Below are 17163 nucleotides of genomic sequence, written 5' to 3' on the forward strand. Positions count from 1 at the left end.
AATTCCAGTTGTCTGGAAAAGGCAGTTTTCACCTGTCAGCTTCAAATGCCAGGCTCTAGCTGCAGTGCATGCAGAGAATGCCAGGTACCGCTGCAGCCACGTGTGGCCTGTGAGTTATGTCTGCAATTACTGATGGCTGCTGCACTGAAAAGTGAATGACACAGCTGGCCTTGGGGGGTTTGTGCGTGGAAAGGAAGCTGGCACTTGAAAGAGGCACACCATTGACAGAGATGGTGCAATGGCCTCTTTTGCAACTTCATGATGTGGTGCAAGGGGTGGATTTGGTATCCCTAGGGTGTGGAAGTGAGGCCTGGACAAACAAACTCAAATTTTAGTGCAAACTTTATTTTAAACCAGTGCCTGCCTGCAAAATCTGTGTGGACTGTCTGCATCTCTCCCACCTTCACCACAGCTGCTGAAAATGTTTGAAAGGCTTCCAGAATGTTCCCTTGCAACACCATCCTCAACACATGCGTGTTTTGTTCAGGACCTGAGATGCTGAGAGATTAATTGACTAGCCCTAAAGGTTCAGGTTGCTTCTGGCAGAAAAAAAACAACCAACCATCCAAAAACCCCCACACCCTCACAACTTCTAGTCATGATCTGACACTGGGGCCATAGAAATCTGTCTGCCACATTCATGATGGCAGTGGGCTTGGCCGAGATGGAGTTAGTCCTTCCCATAGCATCTTTTTGTAGTGCTCTGTTTTGTAGTAGTAGCTGGAAGGGTATTGATAACACACCAGTGTTTGGCTAGGGCTGACCAGTGCTGCCACACTCAGCAAATAGAATAGAATAGAATAAACCAGGTTGGAAAAGACCTTCGAGATCATCGTGTCCAACCTATCATCCAACACCACCTAGTCAACTAACCCATGGCACCAAGCACCCCATCAAGTCTCCTCCTGAACACCTCCAATGATGGTGACTCCACCACCTCCCCGGGCAGCCCATTCCAATGGGCAATCACTCTCTCTGTGTAGAACTTCTTCCTAACCTCCAGCCTAAACCTCCCTTGGTGCAGCCTGAGACTGTGTCCTCTTGTTCTGGTGCTGGCTGCCAGGGAGAAGAGACCAACATCCGTCTGTCTACAACCTCCCTTCAGGTAGTTGTAGGGAGCAATAAGGTCACCCCTGAGCCTCCTCCAGGCTAAGCAACCCCAGCTCCCTCAGCCTCTCCTCACAGGGCTGTGTTCCAAACCCCTCCCCAGTTTTGTTGCCCTTCTCTGGACACACTCCATCAAGTCAACCTCCTTCCTAAACTGAGGAGCCCAGAACTGGACACAGGACTCGAGGTATGGCCTAACCAGTGCAGTATACAGGGGCAGAATGACCTCCCTGCTCCTGCTGGCCACACTGTTCCTGATGCAGGCCAGGATGCCATTGGCCCTTCTGGCTGCCTGGGCACACTGCAGGCTCATGTTCAGCCTACTATCAACCAGCACCCCCAGGTCCCTCTCTGCCTGGCTGCTCTCCAGCACTCTGACCCCAGCCTGTAGCACTGCATGGGGTTGCTGTGACCAATGTGTAGAACCCGGCACTTGGATGTGTTCAATCTCCTGCCCTTGGACTCTGCCCATCTGTCCAGCCTGTCCAGGTCCCTCTGCAGAGCCTCTCCACCCTCCAGCAGATCAACTCCTGCCCCATGCTTGGTGTCATCTGCAAATTTACTGATGATGGACTCAATGCCCTCATCCAGATCATCAATGAAGATGTTAAAGAGCATGGGGCCCAGCACTGATCCTTGGGGCTCACCACTGGTGCCTGGCTGCCAGCTGGATGTGGCACCATTCACCACCACTCTCTGGGCTCAGCCTCCAGCCAGTTCCTAACCCATTGCAGTGTGCTCCCATCCAAGCCATGGGCTGACAGCTTGGCCAGGAGTTTGCTATGGGGAACAGTGTCAAAGGCCTTGCTGAGGTCCAGGTAGACCACATCCACAGCCTGCCCCACATCCACCACTCCAGTCTTCAAAAAGGGCAGGAAGGGGTCCTGGGAAGGTGATGGAACAACTTATCCTTGGTGCCATCTGAAGGCATATCAAGGAGAGGCTCATTAGGAGCAGTCAGTAAGTTTTTCCCAGGGGGAAGTCATGTTTGACCATCCTGCTAGCCTTTTATGAGGACATGATCAGGGGGATAGGTGATGTTAGTGCAGTGGATGTGGTTTGGCTTGATTTCAGTAAAGCATCTGACGCAGTCACTCACGGTGTCCTTGCAGCTAAACTGGTGAAGCATGGTCTGGATGATCAGTAGTGAGGTGGCCTGAGAACTGGTTGAAGGGAAGAATTTCGAGAGAGCTGTGGTCAGTGGAACAGAATCTAGTTGCAGGCTTGTATCTAGTGGAGTCCTTCGGGGGACCAGTACTATTCAACATATTCACCAAAGACCTGGGTGAGGGAACAGGGGGCACTGTCAGCAAGTTTGCTGATGCCACAAAACTGGGAGGAGTGGCTGACACACCTGGAGGCTGTGCTACCATTCAGCAGGGCCTAGGCAGGCTGGGGAGACATTTAATGAAACACAGCAAGGGCAAGTGTAGAGTCTTGCATCTGAAACAGAACAACCCCAGGGACCAGTATAGGTTGGGGATTGATCTGTTGGAGAGCAGCACAGAGGGGAGGGACCTGGGTGTCCTGGTGGATAGAAGCAATGTGCCCTTGTGGCCAAGAAGGCCAATGGTATCTTGAAGTGTATTGGAAGGAGTGTGGTTAGTAGGTCAAGAGAGGTTCTCCTTCCCTTCTACTCTTCCCTGGTGAAGTTGCATTTGGAATATTGTGTCCAGTTCTGGGACCCTCAGTTCAAGAATCACAGGGAACTTCTTGAAAGAGTGCCACACTAAGCCACAAAGATGATTAAGGGAGTGGAACATCTCCCTTGCAAGGGAAGGCTGAGGGAGCTGGGTCTCCTCAGCTTAGAAGAGGCTGAGAGGTGACCTGGTTAATGTTTCTGAATGTGTGAAGGGCAAGTGTTGGGAGCACAGAGCCAGAGTCTCCTCAGTGATGTGCAATGACAGGACAAGGGGCAAGGGGTGCAAGCTGGCGTATAAGAGGTTCTGTGTAAGTGTAAAGAAAAACTTTCACTGTGAGGGTGGACAGAGTATTAGAAAAGGCTGCCCAGAGAACTTGTGGAGTCTCCTTCACTGGAGATGTTCAAAACCTGCCTGGATGCCTTCCTGTGTGACCTGCTCTAGGAGAAGAGTTGGGCTATATGATCTATTGAGATCCCTTCTAACCACTAACATTCTGTGATTAATTGCTTTTCCAACATTTCCCCCACCACCACCCCAGCAGCAGGCTGAGGGGTGGCCAAGATCTTGGGAGGGGATGTGGCAGGGCCAACTGACCCAAACTGACTGAAGGGGTATTCCATGCCATATGATGTCAGCTTGGATATAAAAGCTAAGAGAGAGAAGGAGGGGTGGGAGCACTCACTACTGGCATTTGTCTTGCAGAGCAACTGCTACATACGTTGAAGCCCTGCATCCTGGGAAGTGGACAGACATTGTCTGCTGATGGGAAGTAGAGAATATATTTGTTTTCCCTTGCTTCTGTGTGTGCCCTTTGCTTTTGCCCTACTAAACTGCTCTTATCTTGACCCATGGGGTGTCATATTTTTCTCTCCTCTGTCCATCTAAGAAGATACAGAGGCTTTGGTGGGCATCCAGCCCCCAGCTGGGGCCAAACCACCACAGCAAAGACACATTGAGTTCTCAGAAAATAGTGTGCTGGGTTAACACAGCCCACTCCCACAAGCCCCTCTCCCCCTGCACAGATGGGAGGGAAAGTAACACAGAAAAAACCCTTTGGATTGAGGTAAAGTGTTTCCTGGAAATGATGCAATGCAGTTACCTGAGCCTGTGTGCAGGAAAGCACAGCAAGATGCAAAAGCAGCAGCAGAAGCCAGCCACCTCCTTCCACTCCCCAACCCACAGCCCTCACTGTGAAAAGGACCAGCACCCCCAACCCAAAAGCCTGAGGCAGCAGCTGGAGCAGGAAGCCGTAACTCATGTTGCAATCTGAACTTCAAGCCCTGTGATCTTTTGCTCCAGCCAGCGCTTTCATTTTGAAGCTGGCATGAGGGCAGCACGGTATTGAATAGCAGCAGCAGATTCAACTCAACCCATGACACACTGCTGGGCAGATTCAGAGAGGTTATTTTACAAGTGACATAAGCAGTATTCTTAGGCAAACATCCAGGGGTAACCAATTATGTAGATTGCATTTCCTACAGTTCATTGGAAAAAACAAACAAGCAAAACCCAATCAAACAAAGTTCCACAGCCCTTATGATATCCTATCTCCTGTTGAGCTGAGTGTTTTGATGAGAAATACTGCAATTAGGTTTCAGTGAATTCTTTCAGTCCTTGATGCTGACTGAGGATGCACATCACTGCTTTCTGCTGGAGTTGTGCCTCCCAGGGCTGCCAGGGAAGGAAAAGTTCCCCTGCTTGACAGTTTATAATAACTGGAGAGCCCTTAGCTATTCTAGAGCTCCACAGCAGGACTGCTATGACAGCTGCTAACTACAGCTCTTTTTGGTCACCTCTGTGGAAGCCAGAGACCTTTTCTCTCATCTTCTTCCCTCCTTCCTGTGGAGAGCACCGAGGTTATTGCACAGCAGCTCTCTTGCACCTGGCCACGCTGTCATGGGTGTCCCTGTGGTGTCCAGGTGTGGCTTCAGAGGGGTGGGTCCCTGACCCGCACTCCGGCTGTCCTAGCTGGAGAGCACTTGGGCCTTGAACTTGCTGCCAGGTCCCAAAAACACAGGGAATGCAAGGTCTGTACTGAATTTTCAGTGAAGAAAGAAGACTTCCCTATTGCTCATTTGTCACCATTGTAAGAAATTGAGCTCCCTGGGGAGGAGGATGTTGATAAGTTCCTGCAGTAGGGCAAGCCCATAACCGTTTGGCCTCAGATTCGCTGTAGGCATTTATCTCATTTGTGCATTTCCATTTGGAGCAAATGTGGAAGGAAAAGACTTTGACCATCGATTTTATTCTTTCCTGGGGTTTGTTAGTTGCCAGAAAGCAAGGACTCCTTCCTGTGGAGTGTGATTATTATTGCTCTGTTCTTTCTTTTAATAGAGATGCTTCCGAGATGCCCTGCTCTGCTAAGTATGTTTGCATTAAAGCAAGACTTCAGATTGGTTTAGTAAAACCAAGCTTTTTGCTACTGAGGGTTGCTGTAGAGTTAGTTGCCACCTTCTTTACTGTGTTCCTTTCTTTTTCAAGGCAGGCATGGGGAGTATGTTAGCCACAACATCATTCATAAGGCTCTGACTGAGGCCTTGAATTTGCTATTTTCTACATCAAGGCATCAGAAGAAACCTCTTATATACACCCAAGAAGGCCTGAAAAGAAGAATATGCAATGTTCTGCAAGATGTTCTCAGTTTCCTCCCTCTGATATGACCTATGGCAACAAGTAGCTCAACTTTTTGCTTCATACCCTCTCCTGTGAATGCCCTATATCCTTCAGAGCCTATGCAGCTCTTTGTAGACTAGTGTAGCCCACCAAAGATTTGTGCATGTCTGCCACATCCTGCTCTTGTACCTTGGAGTCAGACACCACATGGAAACCCATGGGTAGTTCTGCTGAAGCCAATGGCTTTGGGTGATCCAGGCTAAGTGTTTTGGCTGAGGAACCTGGTTGCTTGCCAGAAATGGCAAACCCTGAAGCTGCTTTGGCAAAAGCTTCACCTTTTTAGAATAGAATACAATAGAACAGGTTGGAAGAGACCATCAAGATCATCACATCCAACCTATCATCCAACACCACCTAATCAACTCACCCATGGCACCAAGCACCCCATGTAGTCTCCTCCTGAACACCTCCAGTGATGGTGACTCCACCACCTCCCTGGGCAGGCCATTCCAATGGGCAATCGCTCTCTCTGTGTAAAACTTCCTCCTAACCTTCAGCCTAAACCTCCCTGGCGCAGCCTGAGACTGTGTCCTCTTGTTCTGGTGCTGGCTGCCTGGGAGAAGAGACCAACCTCTGCCTGTCTACAACCTCCCTTCAGGTAGTTGTAGAGAGCAATAAGGTCACCCCTGAGTCTCCTCTTCTCCAGGCTAAGCAACCCCAGCTCCCTCAGCCTCTCCTCACAGGGCTGTGTTCCAAACCCCTCACCAACTTTGTTGCCCTTCTCTGGACACCTTCCAGCAAGTCAACCTCCTTCCTAAACTGAGGGGCCCAGAACTGGACAGAAGCCCCACTCATGCCATACAACTTTGTATTTTCCTCTGAATTCCTCCACTCACTGTGTGTATTTCAGTGAGAAGCCATTTATAATGCTCATTTCCCTATGGCAGTTCTAGAGGAATTATTGATATAACTTATACAGTCTTGGAGGGGATGGCCAAGGTGATAGCTTGAGGTGGGAGATGGCACAGAGAATGTGAGCCAAAGTCTGGCAGACTTCAGCCAAGCAGCCTGAAGCTTTCAGGGTTTGGGCCACATCACTCTGTGATTCCAGAGATCCTTGGTATGTGCTTGCACACACTGAGTGAGCAGCTACCTTTTTTGATCTGAAGCAGCCTCTGGATGCTTGATGTTGCAGTAGAAAAGGAGCCTGGCCAAGGTATGCAGCTGCTACTTGGATACGTGCAAACAGCTGTGCTGACAACAGGAGGAGGTTGGAGTCTCCCTGCTTTAGCAGGATTTCAGTTCACATTTAGCAGGCAGGCAGCCTGGCCTTCCTTCAGACCCCACTATTTTCATTCCACTATGCTTTAAAGTTTGTTTGCTAGTTGCCAGCTCACCAAGATTTGTCTCCTCAATTCATCTCAGTGGAGCCTGAGCAGCAACAAGTCCAAAGCCTAGCCCTGGGTTACAAACTAGCTAGCATCTAGGCAGCAGAATCTGGGTTTAAATTACAAATGCAAAGCATGAACTTAAAGGTGGATTTAGTTTTGGCAACCACTTCCTCAGTGTGCATGGATGCTTATAGGATGGAGGGAAATATCTTGCTGTGTGCAACAGAGCGAGGCATGGGAGCTGTGACAAGGCTGGAGAAGCACCTGTGCTGAGGGGAGACTTGGCAAAGGCACTGGCAGTGTTTCAGGAGTTGGGCTCTGGAGGAGAGAACAGCAGTAAGAAGGAGCTGGGGCTGTTTAGTTTGAAAAAGAAGAGGCTGAGGGGAGACCTCATCACTGTCTGCAACTACCTGAAGGGACATTGTAGAAAGGCTGGTGCTGGTCACATGTAATTAGTGATAGCACAAGAGGGAATGGCCTCAAGCTGCAACAGGGTAGGTTTAGACTGGCCATTAGGAACACTTTTTTTTCCCCCAGCAAGAGTGGTCAGGGATTGGAATGTGCTGCCCTGGGAGGTGGTTGAGTTACCAGCCCTGGATGTGTTTAAAGGTAGTTTGTATGTGGTCCTTGGGGATATAGTTTAGGGGTGAACCTTGCAGAGTAGGGTTCTTGGTTGGACTTGGTGATCCTGAGGGTCTTTTCCAAGCTGAATGTTTCTGTGATTCTGCATCAAGCCCTGGGAAGTGGCCCCAGGCAGTGTAGGAACCTGCCTGTAGCACCAGGCTGCAGGAGTTTTTCAGCTTGAACAGACTTGTTTTGGAATCAGGCTTGGCCCAGAGCATGCTGGACCCCCAAATGGACCCCGTGATGGGATCTCATCTAAGAGGTCTGAACCCCCAGTGCCTTCAAGTTTTGAGCTGCAAGGATGGCAGGGTAGAATGTGTATTTTGCACTATCCAGAGAGGGATGTTGAGACCATGGTCCAGCCCAAACGTGTTTCATTTAACTCTCAGGAAGTGAAATAGAAACCTGGATTTGCCAAATGTGCCATTCCTACCAGCAAGAATGTGTCCCTGCAAAAGAGTGCTGGAAGAGGAGTGCAGAGGGGTGAAAATAAAAGAGTAAATATTGGTGATTCTCCCCTGTGATAGCATGGCCTGAGCTTCTGTTGTCAGAGCACTGGAAAATGAGAGGAAGGGTTACAAGATGAACATGCAGTGTTCAAGTAGTCCATGTATTCCTATTTTATTTCAGTGCTGAATTCTGCTCCAGTTTTGAGCCCTTCTGGTTGTCTGTGGTACCTCTTCCATTGCTGTGAGGCTGAAACACCTGAGAAAAAGGAGCAGGCCCCCAGCTGAAGCCTTTGGTTGATAATGTGCTGGGAAGTATTCATGTGCAGACTAGGAGGGATATTTTAGAAGGTGAAGTGGTCAGTCCTTGCAGCTGGGTGCTTGCTTGCTCTCTGCTAGGAGGCACAGCTGGGTTCTGGGGAGGGTGAGGAAAATGGGAGCACCTTCAGGGGTGTGGAGAAATCACTGGCTGCTATGCTTAGAGTGGCAGCATGTTGCATATGGGCAGTGCTGGAAAAGAGATGAAATGGAGCAATGGAGTGTGTCCAGAGAAGGGCAACAAAACTGGGGAGGGGTTTGGAACACAGCCCTGTGAGGAGAGGCTGAGGGAGCTGGGGTTGCTTAGCCTGCAGAAGAGGAGGCTCAGGGCAGACCTTATTGCTCTCTACAACTACCTGAAGGGAGGTTGTAGACAGGCAGAGGTTGGTCTCTTCTCCCAGGCACCCAGCACCAGAACAAGGGGACACAGTCTGAGGCTGCACCAGGGGAGGTTTAGGCTGGAGGTTAGGAAGAAGTTCTCCACAGAGAGAGTGATTGCCCATTGGAATGGGCTGCCCAGGGAGGTGGTGGAGTCACCATCATTAGAGGTGTTCAGGAGGAGACTTGCTGGGGTGCTTGGTGCCATGGGTTAGTTGATTAGGTGGTGTTGGATGATAGGTTGGACTCGATGATGTTGAAAGTCTCTTCCAACCTGGTCTGGTCTGGTCTATTCTATTCTATTCTATTCTACAGAAGATGCCTCCTGTGCTGTTTGCCTACAGCTCCAAAACTTAGGAAAAATTTATCTGTGGACCTAAGCAGTGCTTTTGATTCATGTATGGCTAGAATGACAAAACTTACAATCTGAGAGGCAGGGCACTGGGCTGGCTTTGGTGGTTGGATGTTTAAAATTTATTTTTTTTAAATAATTTATTTATTTTTTTAAAAATCTTTTTTAATTAGGCATTTGAAGACTTTGGGCTGCTTTTTAAATTGGTTTCATTTTTATTTCAAAATATTTTATTGTAGAAATGTTGGATTTTTAAATTTTTTTTTATTGTGGAAATGTTTATTTGCAGATGACACCAATCTGGAAGCATATGTTGGTTGGTTAGAGGGCAGAAGGGCTTTTGAGAGGGACCTTGACAGGCTGGGCAGAGTCCAACAGGATGGCATTCAACACCTCCAAGTGCCAGGTGCTGCACTTTGGCCACAGCAACCCCATGCAGAGCTACAGGCTGGGGTCAGAGTGGCTGAGAGCTGCCAAACAGAGAGGGACCTGGGGGTGCTGGTCGATAGTAAGCTGAACATGAGCCAGCAGTGTGCCCAGGTGGCCAAGAAGGCCAATGGCATCCTGGCCTGCATTAGGAACAGTGTGGCCAGCAGGAGCAGGGAGGTCATTGTGCCCCTGGACTCTGCATTGGTTAGGCCACATCTTGAGTACTGTCTCCAGTTCTGGGCCCCTCAGTTTAGGAAGGACATTGAGACACTTGAAGGTGTCCAGAGAAGGGTAACAAGGCTGGGGAGAGGCCTTGAGCACAGCCCTGTGAGGAGAGGCTGAGGGAGCTGGGGTTGTTTAGCCTGGAGAAGAGGAGGCTCAGGGGAGACCTCACTGCTGTCTACAACTACCTGAAGGGAGGTTGTAGCCAGGAAGGGGTTGGTCTCTTCTCCCAGTCAACCAGCGCCAGAACAAGAGGACACAGTCTCAGGCTGCACCAGGGGAGGTTTAGGCTGGAGGTTAGGAGGAAGTTCTACACAGAGAGGGTGATTGCCCATTGGAATGGGCTGCCTGGGGAGGTGGTAGAGTCACCATCCCTGGAGGTGTTCAAGAGGAGATTGGATGTGGCACTTGGTGCCATGATTTAGTAGTCATGAGGTGTTGGGTGACAGGTTGGACTTGATGACCTTTGAGGTCTTTTCCAACCTTATTGATTCTGTGATTTTTTTATTGTAGAAAGTTTTGGGGTTTTTTTAATCTTAATTTTTAATTTTTTTCCCCTGGGCTTTGGGGCTTTCCAGTTTCATTAGCTGGAGACAAGGTGCTTCAACAAACATCCCTGTGGTTAAGGAAGAGAAAAGAGAGAGGCTGTGAAATGTCTTTGAGCTGTTATATCTGCATAATTATAGCAGGTGGAGCACAGGGAGGGGTTCTAGATAAATGTCTGACTGGCTTTTCCTGGTGGCTGCTTGGAATGTGTTCATTCAGGGAAAGAGGAAGGTGTGCTGTGTGCTTTCCATGATAATGGAGTTTATACAGCAAATCCCAGCCATCACTCACTCACCAGAGGTGGTACTTCCCACTCTGCTACCATCTACCCAAGCAGTGCTTTTGCAAGATGAAGTCTAATCAAATCTGGGGATGCCAGGGAAAGCTGGCTTGGCAGTGAACAATTTGGTGTTGCACTGTTCTTGATAGCAGCAATTAATATACTTGATTCTCAGGCCAGCAAATATTGGCAAAAGGAGCTTGTAGATCCTATGCTGGAGAGCAAAATTTCAAGGTCAATTGCACTGTAGCTTTTCAAATGTGAAATGTTTTAGCTGTTCTCAGTAGTCCCACCTGAAAACCAGGCATTTTTCATCAGTTAACTGTACAGCAGGTAAAACCAAAATGAATTGCAGCCCAGTAATTTGGGAGAGTGCCTTAACTTACAACTGGAGCTTTTCTGGCAGATAGCAAAGTATCCTCAAATACTACCTGGATTAAGCTTTCCTGTTTGTTTGTTGTCAAAGCTAAGGATTTAAACCAAATTGTCACAGTAGTTCTCACAGTGGCAAAGCAGCTATTTGTGTTCAAGTGCTGTCGCCCCTCGTGGCTCAGAATGTGGCCTGAGACTCTCAGCAAAAACCTTCCTGACCCATGCAGACTCTTTATTCTCAGCCTGCCATGACTTTTGTGCTGCTTGTGTTGGATTGTGAAAGACACAGCAGTGAGAGGAATAGATGGTTCTAGTGGGACAGCACTGTGAGTGATAAGGATGCAGAGTGATGGCTGAGAAATGCTGTGCTCATATTACCTAGCTTAAAAACAAACCAACCAACCAAAACCCAACCCAAACCAACTAAACAAAAAACCCCAACAACCCCAAACTAACAACATCCCCCCCCACCACCCACCCCCCCAACAACAACACAACAAAAAGGCAGGCTTGGTACAACAGCAGAGGTAAGCATGCAGGCACACAGCTCATACTGGAGAGTTTATTGCTGTGTGAGCAGAAAGTGGTAGAATGTAATTAAATTACCATTGGATGCAGAAGAAAAATAATGGCAAGGTCCAAATAGTCCCACTGGGCTGGTAACTAGCATAAAGTTAGTTGTATAAACAGTATCACAGTATAACCAAGGTTGGAAGAGACCCCAAGGATCATCGAGTCCACCCTGTCACCACAGACCCCATGACTAGACCATGGCACCAAGTGCCACATCCAATCCCCTCTTGAACACCTCCAGGGACGGTGACTCCACCACCTCCCTGGGCAGCACATTCCAATGACGAACGACTCGCTCAGTGAAGAACTTTCTCCTCACCTCCAGCCTAAACTTCCCCTGGTGCTGCTTGAGACTGTGTCCTCTTGTTCTGGTGTTGGTTGCCTGGGAGAAGAGACCAACCCCCTCCTGGCCACAGCCACCTTTCAGGTAGTTGTAGAGAGCAATAAGGTCTCCCCTGAGCCTCCTCTTCTCCAGGCTAAGCAACCCCAGCTCCCTCAGCCTCTCCTCACAGGGCTGTGCTCAAGGCCTCTCCCCAGCCTTGTTGCCCTTTTCTGGACACATTCAAGTGTCTCAATGTCCTTCTTAAACTGAGGGACCCAGAACTGGACACAGGACTCAAGGTGTGGCCTAACCAATGCAGAGTCCAGGGGCACAATGACTTCCCTGCTCCTGCTGGCCACACTATTCCTAATGCAGGCCAGGATGCCATTGGCCCTCTTGGCCACCTGGGCACACTGCTGGCTCATGTTTAGGTGGCTGTCAATCAGCACCCCCAGGTCCCTCTCTGTTTGGCAGCTCTCAGCCACTCTGACCCCAGCCTGTAGCTCTGCATGGGGTTGCTGTGGCCAAAGTGCAGCACCTGGCACTTGGACTTGTTGAATGCCATCTGTCGTAGTTTGGGCTGGGTGCCCTCTGCTACAGGGGTGTTTCCTGTGTCCAGAAGTCCATCCCAGTGGGTGGACTCAGGAAGTTAGGTATTTCTACCATAATCCCTTGCACCACTATAAATTTTGCGGTGGGGTCTGGCACTTCCTCTTTCCTTCCCTCTCCGAGACTTGGTAACTGGGGGAGAGATCTCCCGGCCATGGGCCTGATTGGGCCCAAGGCCTCAGGGGGATGGGCAGTCTCAGGCCTGGCCAGCTGAGACTAGCCCAGCAGAGGGAGGGGGAAGAAGGAGCCCTGGGGGTTTTGGATGCACCCTCAGGTGGGGATGGGATCTTTCTTTGTCACTGCGCTTTGGGTTTTCTGTAACATTCACTGCTTTCTATTTAAACTTTCATCACTTTTGCAATCCGTTTGTCTGAGTCGTTATTTCTGCCTGTGGTGGGGAGGGGATCTGCCCCAACCCATTACACCATCCTGTTGGACTCTGCCCATCTGTCCAGTTGGTCGAGGTCCCTCTGCAGAGCCCTTCTGCCCTCTAACTGACATCTGCTCCCAACTTGGTGTGATCTACTTGGTGTCATCAGCTACCATCTCCTCTTAGCTTTCTCTTGTCCTGTGTACAGAAGGTGGGGAAGAGGGGGAAGCTGTTGGTAACGCCCTGGTTGTGTCCAGGGGGTTCTCGTGGTGTTTATAAATTGTAAATATATATACATATTGTATATTTGGTACATACTCATTGCAGTCCCTATTTCTAGATTGTAGTGTGCTTGTAAATATAGCTTCATTTGCTTTCCATCTGAGCTGGTCTGGCAAATTTTGTTTTGGGGGTTTACTTCAACCCACCTCAGTTGCCTTAGTTTGCCTGATGAGCGCAGGTTACTGGGGAAGTGTGGACTGTGCTCCCACTGGTAATTTGGGAGAGCATGCTCTTCAGAAAAGATTAATCCTCAAGGATTCCACCCTGTACAGCAGGGTTGCAGCAGCAAAGTACAGGCATCATAGAATCAACCAGGTTCGAAGAGACCTCAGAGATCAAGCCCAGTTTGTTACCTAATACCTGACACCTCGTGACTAACTAAACCATGGCTCCAAGTGCCTTTTTGAGCACCTCCAGGGACGGTGACTCCACCACCTCCCTGGGCAGCACATCCCAATGGCCAATCACTCTTTCTGTGAAGAACTTTCTCCTCACCTCCAGCCTAAACTTCTCCTGGTGCAGTTTGAGACTGTGTCCTCTTGTTCTGGTGCTGGTTGCCTGGGAGAAGAGACCAACCCCCACCTGGCTACAGCCTCCCTTCAGGTAGTTGTAGAGAGCAAGAAGGTCTCCCCTGAGCCTCCTCTTCTCCAGGCTAAAGAACCCCAGCTCCCCCTCCTCATAGGGCTTGTGCTCCAGGCCTCTCCCCAGCCTCATTGCCCTCCTCTGCACATGTTCAAGTATTTCAATGTCCTTCTTAAACTGAGGGGCCCAGAACTGGACACAGGACTCAAGTTGTCAACATGATGCTTTGTTCCTACTTTGGATTTTGTAGGAAAGGTATAAAACCAATGTGCAAAGGCTAGCTGAGGAGAGCGTAGTGACAAGAGCCTGAAGAGTTTCCCTCTCTTCAGATGCCATTTCATCTTCTTTACAAAATCCTACTGGTTCCTCATCATCCTTACAAACAAACGCTGGTGATGGATCACACTTAAGGATGAAATGCTGAATCGAAGTCTGGGCAGAGCTTGAGGCTCTGTACAGTTCAGGTGTTCGAGTTCAAATTCTGATTGGGAAGTTGAAGCCATTATGTGCTTACACACAAATGCCCACACATACCTAATAGACTTGCATTCCTTGCCCTTCTCAGTCTCCATTCTCCATTCACATCACCTGTTGATAATAACTGGGGTGAGAGGGACAGGATTTTGTTTTCTTGGAAGTAAATAGCCAAATGGTTATTTGCCTGCCTGAGGTTTTGTTTCACACATTCAGAAGGGCAAGGAGAACAAGCAGCAGATCGGTGTGGTCTCTGCTTTCCTGTAAGGACAAACACTCAGTTTAAAGGAACTGGCTGTGATGCTCCTGTTTGGTTATGATTTGGTGATAACAGCTTGGTAATGGCAGTTGGTGAGTCACCATGGGAGTTTTAGCACTGTATGAGGAAATACCAGAGATACTTGATTTGCTCCCTTGGTATATTAAAGCTGCTCCTGCTGAGCACAGTGTGTTGAATATAATTCTTACTCAATCACTAGAAACACGCTGTAAAAAGTGTTGGCACTTGGTAAAGGAGCCACAACACACCCAATGCATCAACTTACTGTTTCTCTTCTCACTCCTCTTGTAAATGTGGCTGTGTTCATAACTGCAAGTGCATTTTGAGATGAGGAATGGGTTGTGGGTATTTGTATTTTTGCATACCTGTGTTTTTTAAGCTGTCTTTTGCCCTCTTTCTGCTGTGTCTCCAGAAGTCTTAGCACAGTCAGATGTAACTGTAGTTTCTTACAGTAGTGAAAAAGCCAAGCATTGCCTTAATGCCTCATGTATGCAGTGATAGCAACTCCAGGAATGAGCTATGTTACCTGAGGTAACTGACACTGTGAGGGATTGATTAATTTATTACATTTGAATAATAATAGTAATTAAAAAAATCTGTATTTTTGACTGTGTAGGCATATTCCTGCAGTGTCTAATCTGGGGTTAGTGATCTGATGGTGAAAGACCAATTTCTCACGTGAAAAGGTACATCCTGTGTCTGTGGATGCCAGCATTTCACTTTGACATTGAAGATTCAGGATGAGCCAAGGCAGTCGAGAAGTGTTGGACATGACAACAACGGAGAAAGTGATGCTTGACAGTCACAGGGCAGAGACCAGGAAGAACTGCTCCTGCTTAGGGAAGCAACCTGTAGCAAGAGGTGAGGAGCCCCCCACTGGGGACTCTCCCTCCTGCCCATGTGCTGCGTTAGGACCAAGTATGTTACTGAAATGAAGTGAGGAGTGGGCGTGTGTGGAGGAGAAGCTTTAAGCAAAGCTGCCAACAGGAAACAGTAACTGCTCTTTGGTTTCGTGGGGGGGTTTGTGTGCGTGTGTTTACTCCAGTTGTCAAATGTTCCCTTTTACTAGTCTGAAAGCTGGAATTTCAGCTCTGCGTGCTTAATGGTTTTGGAACATTGGCAATGATGCCTCCCAAATGATAGGCTACAAAGGGACCTGAGAGAGAGCACAGTGCATTTAAAGAGTCTAAACCTTTCTGGGAAAACTGTCTAAAGCCTTCAGCCTGGCGTGGGGGAAATGAAGTAAAATGTCTTGCCTTTGTGAATTGTTGGTCCTGCCTTTTTGTACAGAGCAAGTTAGCCTTTATGTGCCCTGGCCTCAGAGGGGTAGGTGGACCTACCAGAATGTTCATGTGGGACAGAATACTTTGAGTGTGGAAACTGAAATGTTGTTTGTTTCTGGTCAGTTGGATGTTTGGCCCTCTCATCTAGTCTTTAATGGGGGAAAAGATGTTTATTTCTGAGCAGTCTCTGTATCCCACACTTCTCTCTTACATGTATTTAGCAACTGCTGGAACTGTGACACAGGCTAAACGGACCATGCATTTATTTATGTTATGGTCTTAGCCATTTTTTGTGGTCTGGGTTGGGTGGTTTTGCCTGCCTCCAACCCCCTCCAAATCCAATCCCTTCCTTTACTCCAAGCATCACTTTTGGCTTTAAACACTCTCTTCATTTCACCTTGTATAAACTAGAGAGCATTGCTGTCTGGGGATTTACTGAAGATGGAAGGGAAACCACGAAGTTCGAAGCCGCTGTGAAAAACAAACCAACCAACCCAAAGAACTGGAAACTCAAATCTCTGCAGTCATTCCAGGCAGCCTTTGAAACACTAAAGCAAGTTTTATTACAGAGATTATGTTACAGTACACTCATTTATTAAAACCTAAGGACATCTTTATAAAAACTACTGTATACAAAGATGAGCAGTGCAACAGCAGTGTAAAACACGTTTTTGGTTTGCTTGGCCATCACTTCAGAAAGACAACATGATTCCTAAGTTGGAGAATGCTGCAAAAAATAGGACAGGATTCGATCAAACCCTAGGTTAGCAAATCACTGGACACTGGCACCTATTGATTTCAAACAGAAGTGTTGTGTAAACAGTGGTATTGTCAATGTACTGAAGAGTGAGAACTCGCTGCAACCCCAGAATTTCTAGTTTCTTAAACAGCCTAACCTTTTTCTGCTAGTAAAATAGACTATTTTACTGTATATATTATCATCTTAGTGATTTACTATTTATGTAAAAGGAGGACTAGAAGAAATGCCTTGTCTTGTACAAGGCTGAGGAAAAGATGCTTCTTCCTGGTGCGTGAGCGAGGCTTTTGTTTTCCTAGCATGACTTTTCATACACCGTCACTGGCAGCAAAATAGGACTGACTTCAAAAATCACTTTGACATTGCTTCAAGTGGACAGTCCTTGTAATAGAAATCACAGCCATAATAAAACTATTAAAAACAGTTATCTAAAATAGCTGCTACAATATGCTGAAGTATACGTTAAGAGGCCAGATAATTTTCATTCTGGTTTTGTAAGATCGATAGCTAGGCACGAAAGATGTTTAAGTATAACACTAAGTCCTGCACAAGCTTTATAACTTCTTTTTATTTTCTACTTTGTACATAGCAATTATTAAGAAGCTGGATACAGCTCTCAAGCAAAACCAAAGAGAGAAAATGGACAAGGAAGGAGACTACTGGAGCCCGAAGGTCATTGTTAGCTGTTGAGACAGACAACTGCCATTGTTAAAGAGGGAGCATAATGGAATTGCACACTTCTCTAAGTGTTAAGTTTTAGATCCTTTATTTCTCCAATCATATTGGGATGGACACAGAGGAACACGTGTCTGGTTTAGTCCAAGTCTTCTCTTGCAGAGAATGCTTGCATTTGAACCAGCCTCTCTGCAGAAGTAGCTGAAGAATTCATTGCGGTTTATCTGGTTCACCA

The sequence above is a fragment of the Dryobates pubescens genome, chromosome 27, assembly GCF_014839835.1.
Source record: "Dryobates pubescens isolate bDryPub1 chromosome 27, bDryPub1.pri, whole genome shotgun sequence".
NCBI classification, from domain to species: Eukaryota; Metazoa; Chordata; class Aves; order Piciformes; family Picidae; genus Dryobates; species Dryobates pubescens.